Below are 9,472 nucleotides of genomic sequence, written 5' to 3'. Positions count from 1 at the left end.
ACTATATACACCAGGGAACCGCCTTCATATACAACACTCTGCAGAGGTTTGAAAGGACTCAGCAACAAACTTAGAACAGATCTTAAATTGAACCATATGAAATTGCTGTTTTGTACTTTTATAAAACAGTCACACATCAGCAAATTCATACGGCTCACTCTGATATATAGTGTGGTCTCTCCTTGTTTAAAAGGAAAGGAAAAAGCAAGTGAGCATGTTCAAGCACACGAGGATAACAGGGAACACTGGAGCACGGATAGAACTGAGTGTGTTGGGGAGGTGGGAGCTTTTATTTTCACTTTCACAGCATACTTCTATAGGGCTTAATTTCATCACAATTCGTATGGCGATTTTTTTTAAATGAAGGAAAATTAATTAAATGTGAAGGTTGAATTAAGGTTGTTTAACCCTCAAGGCTGACCTGGTTCTGATATTGGTTTTATATCCAATGTATGACCTCAGTCACTTATTTCCTCTTTTGCGAAATGAGGGGGTTGATTAGGTCAGTGAGTCCCAAACATAGACAGACTCTTAGAGACATTTGCAAAAAATAGAAAGAAGAAGAAAGAAGGCAGAAGTCCTAAAAAGACATTTCTACAAAGAAGACATAGAGATAGCCAAAAGGCACGTGGAAAGACATTCAGCATCGCTAACTGCTGAAGAAATGCAAATCAATACTACAATGAAGTATCACCTCACGCTGGTCAGAATGGCATCATCCAAACGTCTACAGATACTAAATGCTGGAAAGGGTCTCGAGAAAAGGGAACCCTCTGATACTGTTGGTGGCAATGTTAAGTTGGTACCCCCATTATAGGGAACAGAATGAAGGTTTCTTAAAAAGCTAAAAACAGAGCTATCACATGATCCAGCAATCCCACTCTTGGTACATATATCCCACTCTTGGGCGTATATCCAGAGAAAAACACAGTTCAAAAAGATACACGCACCTCAGTGTTCATTGCAATGCTGTTTACAGTAGCCAAGACATGGGAGCAACCTAGACGTCCACTGGAGGATGAACGGATAAAGAAGAGGTTGTAGACATATACAACAGAATATTACTCCATCATAAAAAAGAATGAAATAATGCTATCTGCAGCAGTATGAATGAACCTAGAGATTAGCATACCAAGGGAAGTAAGCCAGAGAAAGACAAATATCATATGATATCTCTTACATGTGGAATCTTAAAAAAAGGGATACAAATGAACTTATTTACAAAACAGAAGTAGATTCACAGACACAGAAAGCAAACTAATGGTTACCAAAGGGGAGAAGGGGAGAGGGATAATTAGGAGTTTGGGATTAAAATATACATACTACTATATAAAATAGATAACTAACAAGGACCTACTGTACAGCATAGGGAACTATACTCAGTATCTTGTAAAAACCTCAAATGGAAGAGAATGTTAAAAAAAAATATGTATATATACATAGATATGATATCCCGGGTAGGTCAGCAGTAAAGAAACTGCCTGCAATATAGGATATGGGGGTTCATCCCTGGGTTGGGAGGATCCCCTAGAGAAGGGCATGAAAACCCATTCCAACATTCTTTCCTGGAGAATCCCCATAGACTGAGGAGCCTGGCGGGCTAGAGTTCATAAGGTCGCAAAGAGCTGGACACGACTGAAGCAACTTAGCACGCACACGCACACACATATATACATAACTGAATCACTTTACTGTACATCTGACACTAACACAGCATTCTAAATCAACTGTATTTCAATTAAAAAAAAAAAGCTTTTAAATGCCAAAAAAAAAAAAAATGAGCAGGACTGGAAACCTGCATTCTGACCAGGCCTTCCTCAGGTGACTGATAATCGACCAGGAAGCCCCTGGCCAGAAGACTCCATGATTTTCCTTCCAGCCTTAACATTACCGTATTCCATCTCAGTTGTTCCCTTGAGTTTAGTGCCAACCCAATGAGACATTCAACTCCGTATCACAGAAGTGTCTTAAAAAAAACCCTTCTAGCACCCAGTCCCTTCAGCAAAGAAGAACTGGAGCCAGAAAGGGGGGAACATGTTTTTAATGCTGCTCAAATGCTTGAAATGGATTAAGCATTTGGTTTTACTTGGATTATTTTTTTTTCCCATGAATATAAACCATTTTGCATTTTGGAATCCTTTTGCAAACAGAGCAGTTTGTCTTTGTGTTTGCTCATTTAAAAACAAATATTTGCCTGCCAAGCAAATACTGTCTCTTAGGATGTGCTATTAATAGGATAATTAGGCAGCCGGTAATGAAAAGGATTGCTGGTAATTATGGCAAGATTTGTTTTGGCATTTGAAGGCAGCAATGGAGGCTGGAGTGCTAAAATCTACCTTAGAGTTAATTAGTACAATTAGAACACACCTGAAAAAATAGCCCAGCTAATGAACACTTCACTCTACTTTTAAAGTGACAGCACTCAGCGTTCCCTAGACTGCCTGGGCAATCTCAGCCTTGATGTTTCCAACATGACAGGGGACTGTGGACATGACAGAGAGCTTGAAGTTGCCCAGCCTCAGTTTTCAAAAGACCTCACTGTTCATGAGCTCTTTCCTCTCACCTCTACTCATCACATGTTCTGTTTGAACGCAAGTTTCCTTGTATTTTATTATTTGGGTTTCATCATAACCCTTTGAATATATAAATGAGGTTAGGGTTTTTTAAGGGAGGGCGTTTCCTGCCATTTGGGGGATAAGGAAGTTGAAGACCAGAGATGCCCAGGCTTTGCACAAGGTCAGAGGAATTGATGAGGTCAGAAGTCACAGAATAGGTCTAAGTCAAATTAGAGAATGACTCAGAAGAAAGCAGTTTTCTAATTCCTGTTGGGCTTCCCACATCTGCACAAAATGCCAGACTTGCTGGGTCCTCTTCAAAGCAGGCACCATCCAACTTGCCACCCTGGTTGACTTCCCTATAACAGGTTAAGGTTCCAAAATAATTAAAATCACTCTGCTCAGAAAAGATTCTCACATGTACCCTTCTCCCGCTCCCCTGCTGGCCTTCTCTCTCCCGTGGCTCATTCGCAGGGAGGTTTGTCTCCATGAGCAGGTGCACGAGTGGCTGCGCTGGGCCTGGAGGGCACGCTGGCTGGCGGGTGTGTGCCTGCATGAGCGCTGGGGGCTGGCCATGGGAGCACACACACATTCTCAGGGGAAGAGCATTCGTGCAGTGAAGAGAAGACAGAAACTGTCAGCTTATCTAAGGAAAGCTCTACAAAATGTGGTGAGTTATTCCACCTCTTTACAATCTTAGCTACTTCATCCCCCAAATGGGAAGAGAGTTGGCATCCACTGTGTAGGTTTGTCATTAAGGATACAGGGAGAAAAGTATGAAGCATGCCCAGTCCACTGTCACCACCCTAGTCATCGCCACGATGGAGGCTGCTGTAGAACCTCCTTTCTGCTCACCCTATGTAGGGTGGGTCACACACTGGCGTTGTCTCATTCAGACCTCTGGCGCAGTTTGGTGAGACAGTGAGGAAAGGAGTGCTGGAAAATCTAGGGAGATCACGCCCTTAGATTCACGAAGCCTTTTCTCTATGCAGGGCAAATCCAAAAACAGAATCCTGCCAGAACAAATGCAGAGGCTCAGGCCTGAGATTTTAGGTCATCTCCTGCATTGTATCCTCTAGAATCTTTCTCCTCCCTTGCAAATGACAACAGCCCCTAACAGTTCACAGGGACTGTGTACCTCAGGCACAGCATTTGTTGTTCTCGGCATCTCCGTGAAGCAAGTCTCAGCATCTTTTTAAGAATGAGGAATCCGAGGCTCAGAGAGGTTAGGTAACAGGTCCTACACCACACAGTCTGTCAAGGATCAGGCCAGGATTGAACCTGAGCCAAGTGGCCCCAAGCCCAGCCTCTTTCCACCCCATACAAAGTTGTGTATTGTCCATGATCCAAACTCTCCTGCTGAGAATCTGAGGATTTAGGGGTCAGTATGAGGACTTTCCTGGGAATTGTCAGACCTCTGGACCACCCCATGGCTATGTACAATAGAAATCATGGGGACAGGACTTGTATTTTGTAAACTAAACTCAAAGAAGACTACCACTCACATAAAAGCTGAAATTTATGTCCCCTGCAATAGCTAGATTTGCACTGATTAATTAGAAAATTGCATTTATATAACCCTTTAATCTGTACTTATGTGTCACTAAGGGTGCAGCGAGCTGGGCAGGGAATTACATCCAGATTAGCTCTGATCCATAAGCAGCCTGGATTGGAGCTGCTTTCTGTGCTGAAAGGGAAGAATCAAAGGGATTTGGGGCAGGGATCCCTAGTGAGAACTCTACCCCCTCTCCTGTCTTGGACCCAACGAGTTCAGGGCCTTCGAGAGTTCCCCACTAAAACCCACATGGCCTCCTTGATCAGAACAGGGGGTGAGATTACCCAAAGAGCTAATTTCCAGCTGAGTTTGGCCCTTGGTTTCCTAAACAAAATTGGTATTATTCTTCTCAACATGTGTTTGGCAAGATTAAAGATCCATCAACCTGCACAGCTTAATTTAAGCTGTCCTGGGAGCAGACCATGTCCTCCCAGAGTGGGGGAAGGGAAGAGGGAGGGCCCAGGACATGAAGTCGTGTTTATTGAATTAGAAAGACCCTTAATGGATAAGGGGTACTGATGTAGGAATCTTCACACTTTATGATGTTTTGAGGAAGTTACTTGATCTCAAAAATCATTTGAAAGCATCTCAGGTGTGATTTTCATTTTCTTTTTCTTCTTTTTCAAGTTGGATCAACAGATGGGCGTGGATGGGGAAGATGCAGCTGAGAGGGTCAGTTCTCTTCTTCAGCGTGGGAGGCAGTCTGACTCTGGGGCTGTTTGGTGTGGGAGTCAGTGAACATCTTCGTAGGTTACAGATGGGGTAGGGGAGGGTCTAGAGAGGCTCAGAGATACTGTGCGGAGGAAGGCAGCATGGCTGGAGTTTGACCCCAGGGCAAGGAGCCTCCCACTCTTGCAGCTGTTGCCAGGAAGCTCAATTCCTTTTGTCTGGCGGGGCCAAAATTTGTTGACCTTCACCAGACAGTTATCCTCGCTGGGCCTGTCCTTCATCAGTTATGATGAAGGGAGTGGACTGAATGACTCATGAGGCTTATCCCAGCTTTAATATTCTGATCTTATAAGCATCTCCGTGGATTTCATAGCCAATCAGAACAGCAGTTTCCCGAGCTCCCCAGTGCTCCATAGCGGGAGTAGAACGCTGTGGTTTAAAAGTGTGTGTTCTGTAGTCAACCTGCAGGGGAGAAATCCAGCCTGGCTCACTCTCTTAAGCTCCTTAACCTTTGCTCTGTTTTCCTCCTCCGTAATTTGCACTGGAAGTAGCAGCACCTGCATCACAGAGATGAAGTGAGAAGTAGATGAGTAAACAGGTGCAAAGCTGCTGCAACAGTACCTGGGGCCCAGCAGGTACTTGATAATGGGAGCTGTGATCATCGCCCTCTTGACACAGACCACAGCCCCCTCCCACCAGGTGCCACTCACTGGGGCCTGAACGCACACACCTTGGAGAGCTCCCAGGTCGCTCTGCAACTTGACACGGGCTGCCTGGGCCAGGTTTCCTGGAGGACACGCCAGGCTCTCACCAAGGAGCTGTTGAATGGACAGTTGTGTGCAATCTATGGCCCAGAAGCATGAGCGGCATGTCAGTTTCTACCCTGAGGCCATTTTACTCCGCTTTCTTTTGTCTGGTCCTTCAGGGAAGATGAAAACCAAAGATTCTCCCCACACCCAACATTCCCGATCTCACTCACACTCACACTCCCTCTTATCTTGTGTATTTTACCCGGAAAGTGCACATTCTATGCTTTCCAAGGGGCCCAGTGGCACTTCCAAATTAAACAAGCTGGCGTCTTGTAGCGGCAGATAGTTTCCTGCGGTAGATGTGAGCAGGGTGGTGCTGTGGGAAGAGCCCCAGGGCAGGAGACAGAGGACAGGGGGTGGGGCTTCTGCTCCACCTACTCGCTCGGTCTGGGGCCTCCCTGTCCCTGTCTGTGCAGTTAGCTATACTGGATTACGTTTCCTAAGGTGAGTTCAGCAGGACACCAGTCCCAAAACTGTTCTGTCAGGGGGAGAAAAACAAGTCTGCCCTATATATGTGTGTGTGTGTGTGTATGTGTGTGTGTGTGTGTATATATATATATCTGTATATTTATATGTGGGCTTCCCAAGTGGCTCAGTGGTAAAGAATCTGCCTGCCAATGCAGAAGTCGCAGGAGATCCTTGGGTCAGGAAGATCCCCTGGAGGAGGAAATGCAACCCACTCCAGTATTCTTGCCTGGGAAATCCCATGGACAGAGGAACCTGGCAGGCTACAGTCCGTGGAGGGTCACAAAAGAGTCAAACACAACTTAGCTACTAAACAATAACAACAACAATGTATGTGTATATGTATTGGGTTGGCAAAAATGTTCATAAGATGATGGAAAAACCCAAACCAACATTTTGGCCAACCCAGTGTGTGTGTGTGTGTGTGTGTGTGTGTGTGTGTGTGTGTATGTGTGTGTGTGTGTGTGTGTGCATGCTCAGTCACTAAGTTGTGTCCTACGTTTTGCAACCCTGTGGACTTGAAATTGGGGTTAACCTAAGTCTCCTCACTGGCTGCTGCTGCTGCTGCTGCTAAGTCGCTTCAGTCGTGTCCGACTCTGTGCGACCCCATAGATGGCAGCCCACCAGGCTCCTCCATCCATGGGGTTTTCCAGGCAAGAGTACTGGAGTGGGGTGCCATTGCCTTCTGCATCCTCACTGGCAGGTGGATTCTTTACCACTGAGCCACCTGGGGAGCCCACATATGTGTAGATATTGGGAAATGTGGCTGTTATATCCCCTCCTTGATGCTGAGCAAAGCTCATTAGTATATTAAAGGCCCCGAGAAGTTCTACATGATAAAAACAAAATTGTTTAGTTTCACTTTACCTCGGGGTTTACTAGAGCTTCTGCCAAGAGTTCTCTTTTCATGTGACTCCTCCCCGCTCATTGGCCTCCTATGGAATTAGACGGAGCTCTCTGATCCTTCATGGCTCCAACAGCCAGTGTCTCCTCCCCCAGGAAACAATAGATAAACATGCAAGATGCAGCTGTCCCAAGAAGTATTTCAATGTCCTCATTTCTTGGCCCAAGGGAGGAAAAAAAAGAGAAAACCAAAACCATGTGACTACCCTTGCACACTGTCATCAAAGGGCCCCATGGCCCCCGACCCAGGGCATCGTGGAGACAGGCGAGAGGGAGTTCAAGGAAGAGTCAGGAAGCCCAGCGTGAGTCACCCAGCATGAGTAAATAAATCAGGGGGCCACCCTCGAAGCAGGTTGTGTTGTGTTGTTTGAGCAAGGCTGCTAGACATCTGGATGTTTCTGTCAGCCCCCACCCCTCCTGTTGCCATAAATTTAAGCTAATCCTGTGGGGCCGAGGATCATAAGAGTAATCCTCACATCTGTGTGGGCTTTTCAGCTTTTGAAAGCTCATTCACAGCATTATCTCATTAGCTCTCCTCAGTGCCTATGGGAGGGCCTCAGATGATCATCCCCATTTGGCAGAGAAGATGCTGCAATTCGGAGAAGGAAAGTGACTTTCACAAGGTCACACAGCAAGACAGTAGAGGGCTAAGACTAACTCAACTGTCTCCTGGTCCCCAGCCCAGGGCTCTCTAACCAGCACAGCGCAACCATCTCAGAGAACCTTCAGAGGCACAGACTCCATCCCCCTGCTACCATATGAGAATGGAATGTAGGTAGAAACAACAGTGGGGGGACCATGGACTTTAGAGTCAGACGGCCGGGTTCACATCTCTGCCCAGCTTCTAGGTCGTCAAACCTCAGACAGCGTGGTCGAGCTCTCTGCATCAGCTCCTCAGCCCAAAGCAGGGAAGACACTCTGCCTTGAGTGCCACCTGCTTCATCTGCTCTCCGTCTGTCTCCTCTTCTTGTCCTCTCCTTATAAGGACTCTCCGTCTATAAGAAACTGTTCTTCCCGCAACTCTAACCATGTAGTTCTGAAAGAAGGGGCCCATCACAGTGGTCCCACCTGTCTGGCTTACAGGAGTGGGCACACAATCCAGCCAGGTCAACTGGGGGCCCCTTCGAGAGTATTTTCAAAATGAAATAAAGGAAGGTACCCTTTTCCTTTCTGGGAGTAAAGCTGAGAAGATGTGACCCCAGCCTTATGGAGAAAACTGGCCTGAGAGACTGAAGTTGGTGTGCAGAGGGAAGCACTTAGAGATGGGGAGAAAGACCTGGGATGCAATCAACACCGAGGCCCTGAGGCCCCTGCCCTTCCCTTAGGTGGGTCACATGAGCCTGTGAAACTCCTATGCAGCCCCTCCATCCAGTTTCTAAGATCTAGACTGTACTGAATGCGTAGCAAATGGAAATTACCACCCACACCTCTCACTTGGAGGGGCCCTACTGACTCAAATGCCGGGAAAACAGGTAGCTATGTAGGAGGTCCCCAAATAGCATTCCATATAATGAACAAAAGATTTGAGTTCCTCAGCTTTTATAGACTCATAGAAGCTCAGAGCTTGAAAGAATTTTAAGACTGGAGTCCTGACCTTTCTGTTTTAACATAAAGGTGAGAAAATCCTTCCTATGTGCCTGGATGTTGGACCCTAGGGCCCTCAGCTAGTTAGAAAGTCTCAGGACACAGGAATCCTGAATCCTGGGTTCTCCTCCATCTGCTGATCACACACTTCAAGGAAAAGAGGTGAGAAAAGGACTGGATGAAGTGAATATACCTGGATGCTCTGCTTTTCTCAGAAAGGGTTGTAAGGATCAAGCCAGATTATATCACAGGTGACTATGAAAGGATTTATCAAAGTCTAAGCACCACTGAAAACAAGGGATTATTGTTATTATGAAATTGCAGACTCAAGATTCCCTACACATGAAGTCAGACTTTCCCCAGGGAATTAATAGTACACCAGACTGTGCACAAAGGGCGGAGAAGGCAGTTAGAAAACTGAGCCAAGTCACCTCCCAGCGAGCCATCAGCTCAGTCCCCTGCCTCTTCTGCCCTCTAGCCCCTCAGTCCTCCAGTTGCCTGAACTCAGGGCAAATGGGTAACAGACCAACAGTCCTGGTTTGTCTGGGACTGAGGGATTTCCTGTGTTAAGAGCTGTCTGGCAAGACTCACTAACACCTGTTATCAGGTCCTTTTCTACTTCTGTGTCCCCTGCCCTGAGCCACTGTATTCACTCTCGCTCCAGAGTCTGGCAAGTGCTTCAGTGCAGTTCAGTTCAGTTCAGTCGCTCAGTCGTGTCCGACGCTTTGCGACCCCATGAATCGCAGCACGCCAAGCCTCCCTGTCCATCACCAACTCCCGGAGTTTACCCAAACTCATGTCCATCGAGTTGGTGATGCCATCCAGCCATCTCATCCTCTGTCATCTCCTCCTCCTGCCCCCAATCCCTTCCAGCATCAGGGTCTTTCCCAATTAGCTCAGCTCAAATACAGCCCTATCCTGTGCCTCTGTCC

General features: G+C 46.5%; 1 long non-coding RNA gene across 2 annotated transcripts; it reads right to left on the bottom strand.

The window, feature by feature from the left end:
- Positions 1–4,573: 4,573 nt before the first annotated feature.
- On the bottom strand, positions 4,574–9,244 carry LOC147365247 (uncharacterized). 2 transcript variants are annotated; one of them, XR_015133753.1, is made up of 3 exons: positions 6,921–8,999; positions 5,510–5,623; positions 4,574–5,336 (listed from the first exon to the last, which is right to left on the bottom strand). It is a non-coding gene; the product is annotated as an uncharacterized LOC147365247 (long non-coding RNA). The 2 variants fall into 2 exon arrangements; XR_015133752.1 differs by lacking the exon at positions 5,510–5,623 and having other exon boundaries at positions 6,921–9,244.
- Positions 9,245–9,472: the final 228 nt, after the last annotated feature.

The sequence above is a fragment of the Bos grunniens genome, chromosome 10, assembly GCF_055505025.1.
Source record: "Bos grunniens cultivar Pamir isolate PY7600 chromosome 10, Bosgru_T2T1.0, whole genome shotgun sequence".
Lineage (NCBI taxonomy): Eukaryota > Metazoa > Chordata > Mammalia > Artiodactyla > Bovidae > Bos > Bos grunniens.
Note: the sequence above shows the minus strand (reverse complement) of the source record. Positions and strands in the feature narration are given on the sequence as shown.